At 36.7% G+C, this 17,597-nt stretch overlaps 1 pseudogene; it reads left to right on the top strand.

Annotated features, from left to right (window-relative positions):
- The first annotated feature begins 24 nt into the window (after positions 1 to 24).
- On the top strand, positions 25 to 16,267 carry LOC147319035 (cell adhesion molecule CEACAM5-like; annotated as a pseudogene).
- Positions 16,268 to 17,597: the final 1,330 nt, after the last annotated feature.

Consider the following 17,597-nt stretch of genomic DNA (forward strand, 5'->3'; position numbering starts at 1 on the left):
AAGACACCACATTTTGAAATGGAAATGGCTCTGATGTACTTCATCATTCTTGGGATGTTTTCAGGTGAGCAGTCGCCTCATCATACACCAGATAAAATGTATTTTTCACTCATTGCACTATAATGGAGTACATGTACCAGCGTTACGTATTTTTAATACAAAATATGAGTAACTATTCTGTTGCAGTTACCGTTTAAATAGGTTGTAATTAGAATACAGTTACTTTGTTGAAATAAATAGAACACAAAGAAACATTTCCCATTTCATGTGTTATGCTATCCCCTCTCTATTCCTTCTCCAATTTTGGTGATTTGACACACTCGAGCACAGGTGTCAGGGTTCCTGGGTCGTTGTGTTTTCAGTTTTGTCACGTTTATTATGCCACTTCAATATTGTTCTCACTACCTGTTTTTCCTGTGTTAGTTCGTCTCTTGTGTCGTTAGCCAGAATATGCTCAGCTGTGTACTCACCGGTCTCTCATTATCATCCTCATCAGTCTGTGTATTTAAGTCCTCAGTTTCCCTCAGTTCGGTGTTGTGTCATTGATGTGATGTTGTCGTTCCAGTGTGTGCCGTATACTCAGTCAGCCATTCTGTCAGTCAGCCATCTCATCTTCTGTTCATTGCTCCGTTCATCCCGTCTGTAATAAATCACCAGTCCTCACCTACATACAAATCCTGCGTTTAGGTTCTTTCTTCCTCGCCTCCACACACAACCCTTGACAACAGGTTCACTTCAGTTGGACTGGATGAGCATGTAATCATATATCACATAACTGAGAGTGACGGGCCTGGTTTGTGTACGACTTGAGGCCCTTTTTTTTTAAACTCAATTTCTATGTGGGATTAATGAAGTTTCCCCAAACAAAATATGTAATAAGAGGCTCTAATGTAAGCCTCCTCTTAATGTTGGTACCGTGAGTTACCCAATGGACCCAGAGCCAGCAGTTGCATGAACAGGAATATAAAACTTCAGTATCTTTGATGTACTATTGCTTTGTGATTTTTATTACTATTAATGAAGGATAGCCAAGCTAACATTGTTAGCTTTTACTGCCATCCATTCTTAATTTAACTGTGATTGATATTTCCAATGGAAATTGCACATGATAAAAATTATACATGATGTTGAAGATTTTGTTTAAGAAAAAAAAACATAATTTGAACTGATTTGAATTGAACAAATATTTAAAATATAATATGTTTATATTTTATAATATTTAAAATATAATCTGATCATTTTTATCAGATTATATTTGATCCGATTATATTTGCTATTTGATTATTTGATATAATTATATATATGATAATCTGATCATTTTTGATCAGATTACCTCCACGTATTAACATACTGGTTTAAGATTTGATGGATAGCATTAACAACTTGCTAGCTGCAAATCATGTGCAGTTCCACATGATTATTATTATTATTATTGTCTACGCATGGGACAGTGTGAAACGTAATTTCAATTCCTTTGTATGGCAAGTACATTTGAAGAAATTGACAAATAAAAGTATTCTATTCTATTCTTCTATTATTAAGGTTCACACTCCTTTGCTACCTCCCAGAGTCCTCGAAGAGACAAAAGACTCTTCCTGTGGAGTTGTGTGCTTCCCCCAACTTTCCTACTAGACCCCACCATTTGTCTAACTGTATGAGTGTGAGACATGTTAAAATCCAGTGGCACCAAGGCATTATACGATAAAATAATGTGATTAATACATAAATAAAAGAAATTCCTATACAGCACTCACAGTGTTTTAGTGAGGAATTCGTTAAGCAAAGGAAACAGCCCTACTTACAGAAGAGTCTGCCACCCATCTTTACTACCCTCTTGTCAGGTAGATCAGTCACTTCACACAGGTCACCCACAGTTCAAAAGGATATATGAAACAAATAAGTTAAAAAACTATTATCTTGTCCAGAGACAGGAGTCAGGCACTGCCTTAATTACGAAGATACTGCAAGCCTGCACTTTTCCTACATGCAGGGATCAAAGGGTTAAACATAACAGGCATGGGTCAAAGAAAACTGTATCTTAGTATATAACAAATAATCTTCTACAGAGGGTCAACAACTGTCTTTGGGAACAACCCCCACTAGAGATTAAATACCTGGGATCCTCTCTTTTACTTTTATAACTCACTTTCTTAAATAAGAGATGAAACATCTGCACAGAACTTCCTAAAATCTTTAGACTACAACGACCTGGATGACTGAGAACCTACACCGATCTATTACATTTATCTCAAATTCTATTAAAAAAATACTGCCAGAAGAGTTTTCTTCTTTTTTTTGTACATCTCTACTAATGCATAACAAATTTTGTACAAAAGAGTTTGTAAACTGAATATAAAAAAAACTAATAAATGTAATGAACTTTAATACATTTAGGTCTTAATGATGATCAGTATAAAGAAAAGACTGGCGGCACCACAGAGTTTGGATACTCTATAAACAACAGCTTAAATTAAATTATAAATTAATTATTTGAAATTATTGAGCCATTTTACATGTGTAGATATTAACCACGGTGTCATAGAAATGATTGAAATATTTTTAGCAGTCTTTTACTACAACCTTTAAGGGTTCCTTTTATTCCTACTTGTGTTTTTAAGCTAAATGTAATATAATTCAAACCTTTGACATCAGCCTCAACTCCTCAACATGACATAATTTAGATAGACTTCAATGAAATAACTTTATTTTTATTTTCAGCCCTGTTGTTAGTTGATATCGGAACCATTTAACTCTTTCTTTTACAAAGTCAGTCTTCTCTCCTCTGGATCTCCCAAGTCTTTCCTCTGATTCAACAGTTACAGTCATTTAGGAACTTAGACTCCATTAAAAGCTGAATGGCTGAAAACTTCCTCCAGTTTTAATGAACAAAAAACTGAAGTCCTTGTTTGTTCCCCTGACAGATTTATGCCTAAGATAATGAAAGCTCTGGTTCTCATTGCGACATTTGCTAAATAGTCTCTCAGTCTCTGGGGTAACTTTTGACTCTGCTCTCAGTTTGTATGTTTTATTCAAAAATCTGGTTCAGTCTTATTTTTTTCACTTAAGAAATATTGTCAAGTTAAGTCAGATTGTGTCACACTCTGAACTGGAGATCGTTATTCATTGCTTAGACCATCATTCAATGGTCTAAGCAAAAACTCCCTGGGACATTTACAGGTTGTTGAATTTCCAACATTGCTGGTACTGCAGATATTACTGTCTAATAACATAGCTTCGTGTATCACCAACTGAAAATTTTTTGAGTGTCGTTTAGTATAAAATACAGCAAAGAAGAGCCAGGTCTCTTGAACAGCTAGAATCCTATATCAGAAAACATGAGACAAAATTCCCCTTTCAAAAAGTCCAACATCCGGTCTGCTCACTTTCCAGATGTTTACAGACTGGAACATTATCTCTAAATTTGTAATTTTTTTAGTTGCTTCTATTTTCACAAAAGGTCTGCATCTAGCATCCTAATGATTACTTTAAATGTAAAATAAATACACCCAATACAGAAAAGTTGTACCCCTGGCTTTCACATCAGCTTATCACTTATAAATGTGGTTCAGTAATTACACAGCGTTTTAATGCTGAAGCCTGTCCACCTTATAAAAAGTTTGGATTTATATAAAGACTTCAAAGGTGACCCTTTCAATTTATAAACTACAATATACTGCCCTCATGTGGCATGTCTGTGGTTCTGCAGGCACTATAGTGTGTAAAGACATTGGGGAAAGCAGTATTGGAGCTCTTCATCTCTCCATCACACCTTAGTCTTCTCTCTCTAACAAGTACTGTAGCAAAATCAGCACATCTACACAACTCTTGCAGTAGGTATGACAGTGGTGCCGATAGATGCAGTAAAAAGATTTTCAGCAGCATTACAAGATTTAAATGTAGCTTTGTGTGACAGAGCTGTTCAACAGTGGAGTGGAGTGGAGGAGATATTGGACCTTCTTGGCCAGTGATGTGGTGTTATTCGACCATGAGAGTTCCTTGGAGATGTGCTCATCCAGGAACACTTTGCTTAGATCAGTGAACTTTTACATCCATACGTCCCCAGCAGGTCCCTGAGGTCAAGTGCATCATACGAGGAGGAAAACTAAAGGTAACAGAGGTTTTACCACATAATTTACAAATGTTATAGAAAGCTTGACATTAAACATGCTGCCTTCATGGGATATCTGTTGTTATGCAGGCAAGATTATGACTGAAGAGAAAAGCTGTGTAGAACAAAGACTGTTTAATGATTACTGCTTTTATAAAACCCTCGTCTCCTCAGTTGCCAGATGTTTACAGGTTACATTTAAAAGAAGATGCTACACAGAGCTCAACGTGGCCTTGTCCCATCTTTTTTCATGCACTGCTGCCATCAAAAAAATGTAAAATGTCTTAGTTTAAACGTTTAATGTTGTAAATAAAATATGGCTTTATGAGATTTGGAATCATTTGATTCTATTTTTATTTATTATACATGCAAATTCTTATATTTATTTTACACAACAGCCAAACTGTTTGAACCTGGAGTTTTAATTTTAGAAAGAACAGATTGAATTTCAAATAGCCATAGCCAAGCTGTAGGTGTGTGATTACAAATGGTTACACATTGTGTTAACCAGAGCATACGCCATAGTCTGAACAACCATATGGTTCCCATTACCCAGATTTGGATAAGTGGCTAAAAAATCTAAAATCAAATAAAAAAAATGGATAGGTACATCTATCTAATAAAGAATTTACAAGGTATAAGTTATTCTATCAAGCTGCATTTACCTGTAAAGTCAGATGGGTGTCAGGATTCCTGGGTCATTGACCCAGCGTTTTCAGTTCATGTTCTGTTTTTTCCACTCCTACCATTTCCTGTTTCATTATGTTCAGCTGTGTATTCCCCTGTGTCCAGTTATCGTCATCATCCAGTCTGTGTATTTAAGTTCCTCAGTTTTACCAGTTCTCTGTCGTGTCATTGTCGCTGTTAGGTTGTCCTATGTTCAGTTCCGTCAGGTCAGTCAGTCAGTCAGTCAGTCAGTCGTCAAGTCGCTGACTTTTCACATTTCATACTTATGTTATAATAAACACCAACCTTCACCCACCTGGGAGTCCAGCGTTTGGGTCCTTCCCTTATCCGCACTGCAACCCCTGACAATGGGGACTGTAATTTAAACTCAAAGTATATAATTAGATTGGACCAATTTTCTATTTCAGCATGTGACTAAATGATTCCAGAAAAAAGGTCGTACTTATTAACTGTGTGCCTGCAAAATATGGAAATAACTGCAGAATCCTTAAACTGACATAATAAATGTTTCAAGTGCTTTATGGTGTTTCTTGTTCTAAATTAGTCAAAGGAGCACGATAATGTTTCTTGTTTAAATTTGAAATTTTGAGGAAACCTTAGAAATGTGTTCAGAAGTTGTATGTCATAAAATTTGGTGCTTGTCTCCACTTTTGAAAGATTTTTACACTTGACTACGACACAATAAGAAAACAGCAGCTGTTGAAGAAATCATAAGTGTTTTATCTCTTGTCTTAAAACATCTTTAATATTTAATCTAATAACTTTTTTCCCATACACTGACCTCTTTATTTATCTAAAAAAAAGTCAAGTAGTTGCTGTTGGATTTAGTAATATAAAAGACAAAATATGTTATTTATCCCATATTCAGGATTTTTTTTAAAGGTGTAGTTTTCTTTTATTTGTATTTACTTTTATGAAAAAAGTAAAATAAGAGCAATATGCTTTGCTTTCAAGTCAGAAACATCAGGTGAACTCCTGTGGTATATTTGGCAGCAGCACTATTTCCCTAGCAGAGGGCGCCACATCTTATTTTAAAAAGTTTAAATCTTTCTCTCATTCTCAAAAACTATGAGCAAGTGGCCACTTTTTTTTCTTCCAGTGATGTTTTTCTACAAAATAAAACTGATGCTTGTGAATTTGAGCAACCTGTCTGTTTTTATCATAAATTCTGTGGATTTTCTCAATTTTGGTAAACCATTCACCTAACCCTCATGATAAACTATCGGAATCTGAGTAATCCCCTTAATTTAATTTAGCACCACCATTTGATTGTAATCAATTTAAGGAAACAACAACAACACTAGTCTTTGAATTTAGAATTTTCATGAATTTAAATGAGTGCCCTATAAATTGTGTTATGATATCAGTTTAGTGCTTTATTGTTGCCAATAATTGCATCTCAAATACGATCAAACATACTTCTGGGGATAAAATTAGTTTGCATGAAGGCAGTCGAGTGTTGTCTATCAGCCCAGTGCACAGGGCAGACACTGGATGTCAGGGTCCTGGGTCTCCTGACCCAGTGTTTTCAATTCTTTGTGATTTTTGTATAATGTCATGTTCATTTGTGATTTATTCTATGGTTCCTAGATTTTGTTCCCTTGCCCCTCATGTTTCTCTGTGCCCCCTCTGCTCTGTGTTTAGTCTTTTCTGCCCATGTGTTCCCTCTGTGTAAAGTCCGTGTTTCTTGGTCTGTGTCTTCGCAATGTGTGAGTTTCCTGTTTTATTTTGAAGGTCTGTTAAACCAGTCTTAACACTACTTGACCCTCCAGGTGTTGTGTAACAGATGTGGCATTCTTTGTCCTTGTGTTTTTCAGGCTTCAAAGGTAATTATCTTTACTAAATCAGATAATGTCTTATCAAATTCTTACTAGAATAAACTTTTATTAAAACTCTCCATCTGGTTTGTAGTATGTAAGAACACCACTATATCCCTTGCATTGTTTTCCACAACACTGCGCTGATGCAGCTCCAATAAGATTCAACTGGTGAAGCGCCCTTTTATTTAAAATAGCTACCATCACCAGTATCAGCAGCAAATGATAATTACTGTAAATTGGAGCAATGTTAACTTTGCAAATGTATAAAGTACAGTTTGTTGTGTTATTTTGGCCACTGTGGCATACGCATCAGTGATGATTCTGTATTTTTATCCCACAGCACAAGTATCCAATGTGAAGGCAAATAACTAACACCACAGCAGCAGCTCCGCCAGTCTGTCCAGCTGCTCTGGCTGAACGGCATCACTGAGGTTGTAGCAAGTAACAGAGTTTATCTCACTGATGGAGGTTCTACTGTCACTATAATTAACGTGACCCGTTATGATAAGGGGCCGTACAGATGTCATGTGTCCAATCCAGTCAGTAATGGCACCAGCGATCCCATTAACCTCTTAATCTGTAAGTTAAATTCCAGACACTTAAAAATGAGTAATTTTTCATCTTGGACTTGTTTTATACTAACAGCACTACTGTACAGTACGTGACATGCATGTACATGTGCCTTTAATATGTATTCCCCTCAAGCCTGTAATTTTTTTAATCTTGTTATTATTTTCAGTTTTTGCCTCATATTTTATTAATGACAATATCTTTTTTATGTTTCTCGCTGCAGATGGACCAGAAAACATTCATCTGACCCAGTGTCCATACCAAGAATATTACGACGAAGGATCTGACATGAACCTCATCTGTTCAGTTGACTCAGGTCCTGTTCCTGAAATTAAGTGGTTTCTGAATAGAGGCCTGCTCTCTGATGCTGGATCAAAGCTCAGGCTGGTGAACGTTCAGAAGAGTCACAGAGGAAACTACATCTGTCAGGCCTTAAACAGCAGAAGTCAGAGGAATCACACATCTCAAGCTGAAACTATAACTGTACTGACATATTTAATCAAATGTTATTAACACAAATGGTTTTGTTTGATAAATAATCAGTAACACCTAACATCGTTTCATTTTCTTTTCTTATAGCTGAAATCTCCAGTGTGGTGCTGACTGCTAACACCACAGATCTGTCAGAGTTCAACAGCTGCATCAGGCTGTCCCGCTCCTGCTCCTCCCCCTCCTTCTTCTGGCTGAACAGCAGCTCTGAGGTCACAGCCAATGCAAGAGTTCAGTTCAGAGATGAAGACGTCACTCTCACTATAATCAACATCACCCGCTATGACCTGGGGCCATTCATGTGTTATGTGTTTAATAATTTCAGTAATGACATCAGCAATCTGGTGAAGCTCTCCATCAGCTGTGAGTTATCGTGTCTATTACATAGCTTTTTAAAATTCTTCAGCTTGAATTATAATTACTACAAAAAAATTATCTTTCTTGCTTTTTTTGTGTGAACTACTGTTTAATTTTTTACATCATGTGGTTCATAGTGAATAAATAAATAACTGTATTTAGTTCATTTATGCAGTTCTTCACGTAAAAGTTGATAATTCTGTACCGCTTACCGCTTTTTACCAGGTCGCCAGAAAATATAATTCTGAGGACATCTCCATCAGGAGAATACTACGAGGAAGGATTGAACATCAGGCTGACATGCTGGGCCATCTCCAGACCTTCTGCCCTGTTTTACTGGTTTTTGAATGGTGTTAAGCTCACCCATACTGGACCACAGCTCAGACTCATGCATGTTACATCAGTCAGGCCTTGAATGATGAAACTCAGTAAAATCAACCATCTCAAGCTTCAGTTCAGAGTAAGTTTTTAGTAAGATAAATTGTTACAATATTCGTCCTACATCCCATTTTTATTCCTTTTTCCACCCTCGGCTGCAGTCGCAGATGTGTCGGTGATTTCAAACCACAAAGTTTTGCTGGAGTTCAGCAGTTCTGTCACTCTGTCCTGCTCCTCCTCTGGATCCTCCCTCTCTTCCCTCTGACTGAATGACAGCTCTGAGGTTACAGAAGGTGCCAGAGTTCAGCTCACTGATGGAGGCTCCACTCTCACTATCATCAATGTGACCTGTTATGATCAGGGGCCATTCAGGTGCAATGTGTCCAACAGTATTAGTTATGAAATCAGCCGACCGGTGAATCTTTTCATCCAGTGTGAGTTTATGGCAACAGTACAGCACACCTGCCAGTTATTATCAGACTCTGTACAAATTCCACCTGTTTCAGCAGAAACTATGGCTCTAAAGGTTATATTGAAGCTCATCCTAAAATCTGAGCCCATAAGCCTCATAGACTGTAAATAACATGACCTGTAGGCTCCAGTGGTGCAAGAGATCCAGACTCTGCAGTATTAAATGGCTCAGGGTTTAATAAATGATCAGTCATCAGACATCCTAGCGGTTTTAAAGCACTGAATGGTCATTATTCACTTTCTGAGTATATCAGCCTGGTCTTACATAAAGAGGAAAATTATTCTATTGTGTGAAACTGAGAACAGTATTGAAACAGATTAAAGACAGCCTGTTATTTTTATCTTATTCAACAAAACAGAAGATACAAAGTATGCAAAGTAAAGCAAAGTATTCATTGCACTGCAATGGGAAACACACAACTTACTGTAATCACATCTTGTTAGATTAAAGAATGAAACAGAGCGAGTGTCGCACCCTGAGCCCACTCACATCTGTGTGTTTGTGAGTCTGAGCTTTGGGGCTTTTTTCTTTTTTTAACCATCTCTATTTCAATAATCAGACATGGTTTGGAAAAACTGAACACAGAAGGTAATTAAGTTATTTGTAGATTAGACTCCAATGATTTATCATAGCAGAAACATTTAAAAGGGTATAGATGCTGGTTTTGGTGAAGATGAAGATGGAGCCTTTGATGTGGCTCTGAGGGACCAGGATGAGACTGAGATGGGGAGGAGGCGGGTCGCATGGATGAAAGTCAGAAAGAAAGAAGAGCACTTAGACTCTCACGGAGGTTGATTGTCTCGTAGAAGACAACCAACAAAATGACTTGATCAGAGTAATGATGTCAGTAGTGAGTTTGACAGCATGGGAAAATTAATAATGAAAGTAAAAAAGTTAATATAATTTTGTTTTACATTGTAACTTCAAAGGTTTATCTAAATAGTTGATTGACTTTTTAGTCAAAGCAGGCTCACCATATTTTAACAATAGTATTTTTGTTTTTAGAGTAAACAACAAAAATACAACATTTGAAAAGGTTTCTCTTCAGCTCATTCAAATTCTTGTCTTATTCCATTGCAATAGAAAGACTTAATAGCCAATCATAAGTGAATCATTAGCTCTAACATAGCTCTGTTCTGACTCCTTGGCAAAAATGAGTGTGAAGCAGATCCATTCAGAGCTGTACAAGAAATCAGTACAGAACGATTTGTATTCATTTCCCACAAAGGTGAGTCTGAATGTTTCTGCAGACGTAGTTTTCAACATAAATACTGAATCATCCTTTTAATGACTTCTTAACTTCTCCTCCTCAGAATGAAAACAATGAAGAACAGAAAAGAGGACTCGGGTTCTTAGTAACTACATTTTAGAAAAGAATTAATTAATTAATTAATACATGTGTTAAGTGTGCAAAAAGGTCCAAGTAATTAAAATAATTATAAGGTGTTTAAAGAATGTGAGTTTTATTTTTACACCTTGTCTTTATTATAAGACACAGCATGTATCTGTATGTAAATGCATTCCCAATAAAGCTTTTAAAAAGAGTGCCTTTTGTATGATTGCTTCTGTCACAGCTTACTACAGAGGGATAAATACACCTAACTTCACTTGTGAAAATAGGCAAAAACAAAAAACAAAAAAAAAGCAATACAAGTATGAAGTTTTTTCCAGCCTGTATTAAGGCCACCAAATTGAGCACCATTTCAGGTCAGTGGTGCCACGTGAGGCCGCATGCTGCTGGAGGCTGAAGAGCAGTGTCCTGGGTTCAAGCTCAATCCACATCCCTTTGCTGTGTGTCTTTCCCATCTTTCTCTCTCCCTACTTTTCTATCCATCTTTAACATCACTATCCAACAGGCAAAAAGCCAACAAAACAAAAGACCATGTTAATGCAGCCTTAGCTTATTGGGAGAATATTTGTAATCTGCAGATGCAAACCAGCAATTTGTGTACCACATTTCCCTGCAGTTTGATCCATTCATCTATCAGTTTTCTTCTGCGTATCCAGTTGAGGGTCAGTTGCCTGTAGAATATCCCAGCTATCATGAGGCAAGAGGGGAGGTACACCCTGGAAATGTCACTAATTTGTCACAGCTTACAAGATACAGAGACAGACAACCATTCACATTTACAGCTATGGCTGTGAATCGCCATTAAAAACCACCATTTAATCTTAACATGCATGTGTCTGGATTGTGGGAGGAAGCCAGAAAGAATCCACACAGGCATAGGGGGGACCAAACATCAGTGCACAAACTCCACACAGATGAAATTCATCCCATAGCTGTCAAAATGTTTAATCTAAATGGATTAATCTTATAGACTCAGAAACACTACAATGATCAAACGACTTGAGGAAGTGTTGGCTTCGCTTTGCATTCACACTCACACTGATACTGGTCACACTGACAGTGATCACACTGGAGGTGGAGTGGGCTGATTGCAGGACTGATGAGGCACTGTTGACGAAATTTCCTCCCAGTGAGCCGGCATTTTATGGCTGACTGTTGGTTTGAAAGGAAATTGAGTGACTCTGTGAATGCAGTCACCGAGGGGGTTGATTGTACACAAAGAAGACAATTTGTGACCTCCTTTGTGGAGTTTTTGTTTCCCCTCAAAGCTCTTTAAGCATCACCTTATCTAATTTTACAAGCTGTGAGTGTTGATGTTAGATACTGTAACGATAAAGGTGATAAGCTGATTGTAATGCTTTCCAGCCAAATTAATACTCACAATATTGGTCACTTCTTCATCAGATGGTGATGACCACATACATAAGGTCAAGTTGTTCTGCATTTCTTTGAATGTTACTCAGCTAATCTTATCTTTAAAGCTCATACAGCAATGACAATATTCTTAAACTGCTTATCTCTTTTACTCTTTTCATGTGCCATATCTTAAATTCACTTTTTATTTAATGAGCTTTAGTCAGTTGATGTAATTTGAAAGTATTAAGTGATTCTAGCTTTTATCTTTATATTATTATCTTATAAGTGTCAAAGAAATTCCAGATTGTGCAGGAAGTCCCCAAACTGTTTGCCCTGTTGATTCTTAAAATAAATTGCCATTGTTTCTTGCATATACTGACTAAATTAATGCTAACTGTGTTGGAGAAAAACAATGCAAATGTAGTGACAGTTATTTTTTGCAGTCTGTAGCTCTCTCCCTCCTGCTGCTGAAAGGATTGCTGGTTCCCAGTACTTTTTGTAGATCCAGATGGAAAATCACCATCCCGTTTACTAGACTTTGCAAATATATTGATAATGCACATGAAACAACAGAAAATGATCTTTGATAATAAGAGGGTAACTCACTGAAGGGAACCTTCACAGTTTAAACATGGCAAACCAACATTATGAAAATGGATTAATCTGATTTATCTGAGAGTTGTGGCATATTAATATATGTTACATTAATGTTATTCTCATTGAATCAGCATCAGCTTGTGATAGAAGTGCTTTGATGGCAAATATTTCAAGCTCTCAATCCAGATTTTCTTCTAAATACTTATTATTTAACAAATGTTTTTATTGTTGTCATTGTTGTTGATACAGTCACTAATCTCAGTTTTCTTATATTATAATTGTTCTTTAACAAATTTCATAATGAAAACATTTCTATAGTTTAACGTTTTCACCATATTTTGAAGGTATTTATATATCTATTATTAGAGTTATTTATTTTCCCTCTTCTTAAAAATTGCACGTGTGTTGTTGAGGCGAGGACTAATTTAAAACTCAAAGTGATCCAAACAACTAAATATGTTATATTCAAATACATCGAGTCACCTGAATTTAATTTATCATACAGTATACAGAAGCATTTCTCTGAAGCCAGAGTAAAATAATTGGATAAATACATCACAGAGCGACATTTTAGGTAAAAGTCTCAAATTTGCATTTGTTTTATGGAACAGACTTAAGATTCATTCACTGTTACTATATCATAAGGTTTGCTTGATTTGTTAAGCTGTAGAGTTTGTCTGATAGATATTATTGTGGCATATCAAGCCACACAAAATATGCAGGAATCATAAAAAACATAAGAAAATTACTCGATATATGAAAAACGCTTAAAATGGAATACAATTATTCTTACATTTGAAATTATGTGAGCAAATATATTATTATAAAATTATATGAACAAAATAACAGATTTACAGCGATTTAAACTAACAAAATGTGGGACAAATCATTTCTCTTCTGTTATTTTGATTGACTAATTTTTGTAATTTTAAATGTTTTTTTGACAAACTGTAAAAAGAATTGTGCTCTAATACATTATGACACCAGTGCATCTACAAGAAAACTAATTTACCTGTGTAACAAAATATAGTTTTTACTGCAGGTCACAATAGAAATGTTGCTACAGTTATTTAAATCCCTAACACACCCAGTTTACCGTATAATATCATATTTACAATGCAATGCCCACTCACAAAAACACATTATAATTCTGTTTTCAGGAACTATACTGTGACACACTGTCAATCATTTATCTCTTCAGCTGATCTGATGGGTGCCTCACAGCATTAGGGCAGTCATACAAGTCGAACAATACTTCATTGTGCATGAATGATTACAAAGGAACATATTTACACATTACATAAGATCTTTATTTCTTTTAATAAATCATTCATTCTGGAAGCACTGAAGGAAATGATTTGTTTGTAAGGCTGTCTGAAGGAGTCTGAGTGTCTCCTCTTTGATCCTCCTCTGCAAGGAAAGCTATGGATCACTGCAGTTGCATCAAAAAGAGACCCAAACCCACTTAGCGGGGAGCACATAAAACTCTCCGTTAACATAAAAGGCACCACCAGCATCATGACTCATAAACCTTCTTCAGATGTTTATATATGTTTAAAAAATAATTCACAAATACTTTGCTTTAGAAGAAATAAAAGAACTAGGAAGGGAATGCAGTCATTACATTTTAAAGTTGTTTTATTTTAGTACAGAAGCTGATCCTGAATATGCCGGCAGGATATGCCCCCTACCATTTTTTTTATTTATTTTGTTGTCTAAGGCTAAAACATTTGGAGAAAACTTGTGAAAAATTAGTTTATCCATCTATACTTGAATAAGGTGCATTTTATATGGTCTGTCAAAAGCTTGATCGTGTTTTGTTTTTTTTCCTGTTCAGATTAAATCCTGTTTTTTTTTTTTTTCCAAATTCCATTTCTGTATGTATGTACACACAACACAACAGCTTCACAAAGGATCTTAGTGGTTTTCCTTACTGAGTGGGGGGCTGTAGAGGGTCCTGTGATGTGGGTCAATAAAAGAGCAAGAGCTCCTGAGACTCTTTCTGTTTTTGATTTCAGAAGGCAGAGAGACCATGTCAGAAAAGTCAGTATTGGACAAGACCATCCCATGGACTGCAGTTATGCTTCGTTTATCAGGTAGGCTAAATTCACCTGATGTGTAGACAGAAATAAAGGAATGGGGATTTTTTTTTCAGTCTTCTGTAATTTTTTTTGTGTTAATCAGGTATGTGTGTAGGTGAGGGTATATTACCCACTGGACCCCTGAGTGGAGCTGTAGCAGGCACAGTGAAGTTCACCACCACTCTCAGACCTCCAGAGAAACCATTCCTCTCAGTAAGCTGGAGATTCAATGGGGTGAACATCATCAGTTCCACCAGCATCAACATCACTTATCCTGGATATGCCGGCAGGATCTCATTAGACCGAGCCACGGGGTCCCTGGAGCTCAGAAACCTGGCACTGGAGGACAGCGTGGAGTACACTATCACCATCACACCAGATGCAGGGCTGCCAAAACAGGGGAGGACCAATCTGACTGTGTATGTCAGATTGGTCTTTATACATTTGTATAGGGCACCAAACCTTGTGTGCCCTATACGAGTACATGCCTAATGATAGTCAAACATGCAAAACTCCTTTTGAATTTCCTTTTGATAACACGTTCATAAAACAAACATGACAAGGAAAACAGAGTGTGTGCTTATACTGAGAGGGAAAGTGTGTGAAACAGGGTCCCAGAGGACTAACATATAAATTAAAGTTTGGGTTGTTGTTAGATTGCACTGGATTTACAGGATGCAGTTCAATTACACTCTACCACCACGATATTCATACTTGTACACTTTAATAATAAAAAATAATAGAAATTCAAACAGAAAAATAAATATCTACCATTTTAAATGTTAGACAGTTAAAAATCTATCTGAAATTGGAACATAATTAATGAATTATGACCCAATGAAATCATGAAGGTGAAGCTGTTTGATAGATTTATGTCATTTTAAAGTTACTGTCACACAAAATGTTACTTAAAGTGACACATATATGTTTCACACAAACTGTGTTGCTTCTTTTTCCATCATTTCACCCAAAGTTGACACTTTTTATCGTCTGGAGCCACCATCCACAGCCCCACAGCCATCCTGATAAGAAGATGAAAGCTCCACCAACCTCACCTGTGAGGCCTCTGGCTCCATCAGCTCCAGAGAGTGGATAAAAGGTTGCCAGCCTCTTAATCCCAGTGGCGGTGTCAGCTTTTCCCTGGACAACAAGACAGCATCCATACAGCCTGTTCACATTTCTGACCGCGGCACCTATCAGTGTAGAGTCAGCAACCCGGTCAGCACCATGACTGCGACCCATAATCTCACTGTCAGCTGTGAGTATTCACCGTGCATTCACAGTGTTTCTATTAAAGAAAACATGAATAAATCAAGTTAAAATTAATTTACTTTAACTTTTTTTTAAAGACAGCTATATTAGCAGTAATAGTCTGAATGTCCCTAACACTGTATTTTAATTGTGCAGTTGGACCATACAACCTGTTGATCAGCGGACCCTCAGCTGCTCCTCAAGGTCACAGTATAATGTTGCAGTGCACTGCAGACTCGGTCTCACCAGCACACTTCAGCTGGATGTTTAATGGCAATGAGACGCATGTTTATAACTCATTGTATATCATAGAGAGGTTAGGGGCAGAAAACACTGGAAATTACACCTGCACTGCCAAAAACGCAGTGACCATGATGGAAAGCTCCACAGTTCTGGATCTGAGAGGTAAGAAACCAAAGAATGCACTAATTCAATAATAGTACAGCCTTTATTTTGTCATCATTTCATATATTTTACAATGTAGTGATGGCAGTTGTTCTCTTTTCTCACTAAAGCATCCTGCATTGCTCCCTGTGGGTCATCCTCAGGGTTGGTCATCTATGCACTCACTCTGAAAGGGCTAATATAAGACAAAGAGCATGTGAGATATGACCAGTGAGATAAATTATTTCTATTTGTTTGCCTTATTGTTAAGGCACAATGTATTTTTGTATCATTGCTTTATCTGTTTTTATAATTTAATTAATTTAGCCTGTTTTGTTTTTCCTTTCAGGTTCTTTTCCCCGATAAGTGACTCTGGATGCTTAATTAAAAAATCAACCACTTTGTATAAATCATTATTTCACAGAAGCATACTTTGATGCTACCACTCATCACTCCTCGATAGGATTACTTAATCAGATCAGTAATCATTAACTTGTGTTGATTTGTATCTCACACTTGTTGTGTGATCTATTGGATGCAATAAAAGTTTTGACTGATTTAATGAATTATAAGGTCATAAATGCTTTTCTATTGTAACCAACACTGACTGTCCACTGTGGAAAACCACAGGTCGCAGTGTTTCATGGCTTCACTCAAGACCTGCGAGAATATTTTGGGAGAAACTGATCAGCAGCACAAATATTACCAGTGCTGATTTGGATTTCTTTTTTTTTTGAATGCATCACCCCTATGTTTACAGTAATTAGGGACCCACTGGTTTTTAGTTGAGTATAGGTTCGCTTTAGGTTTATTCCCCATTTTTTTTATTCTTGCATCTTATACGTTATAAGTTGGATCCGTTATTAAAATCATTGAGTCTCTGGTTTCTCCATTTATTCTCAGTCTAGTGGAGAGCTTTAGTGGTTAAAAAATTGCTCAACAAGTAGAAAGTTGCAGGTTCAGTTCCTGTCTGTGGCAGAATTCCCCTTTGGCTTTGCATCTGCCAAATCCATCATCTCTGTGCCACGTTTTACTGTGAGTTTCTTCTTTCTGTGTTTAGTAGGTGTCTAATAAGTTATTTCCCATTTTACTTCAGCAGCTGGTTGACTCTTGTGGTTCATTTTAAGTTTTGCTTCCCCCTGAGATTATCTTGAGTGCACCTGTGCATTCTTCCAACAGTCTCCACTTCCCTAGTCAGCCCTCTAAAGATTTTTTTTTATGTAATTTACTTTAATTTAATTGTATTCCTGTAACTAGCATTTTTGAATTATTCTCCTTTGTTTAATATCAGCTTTTATAATACAGCTTTTTGCATTTGGGTCCATATTTGAACTAAATCAAAGCACTGAGTTTTCAGTGACCACTGTCTGTGATAAGAAACAATTGTGTGTGCTTTGACTTGAGTACAGCTGAGGATGCAGAGCTGTGCCTGCATCAGTTATTTCCACCTTGCTGTGCACATTTCTAATTCACATGTGCAAAGCAAGCTGAGTTCAAACAACTTGAAACTCACATGACCTGATTACCCAGTTGTTCATCTGAGACTATGTAGCCTTCGACTCTGGTGGAGATAACGATATGCGCCTCTCTGAGCTGATGCTTTCTTCAGGAGGCCCAATGAGAGCTCACTGATATGAGGCGCAACATTTTTTATTTTTTACTGTTATCATTCGGGATCTTATTTAAAGTTTTAAAG

Source organism: Aulonocara sp. 'chitande type north' Nkhata Bay, linkage group LG11 (genome assembly GCF_057382095.1).
Source record: "Aulonocara sp. 'chitande type north' Nkhata Bay isolate Kocher_YH1m ecotype deep benthic linkage group LG11, A_spYH_male_GT1.1, whole genome shotgun sequence".
Lineage (NCBI taxonomy): Eukaryota > Metazoa > Chordata > Actinopteri > Cichliformes > Cichlidae > Aulonocara > Aulonocara sp. 'chitande type north' Nkhata Bay.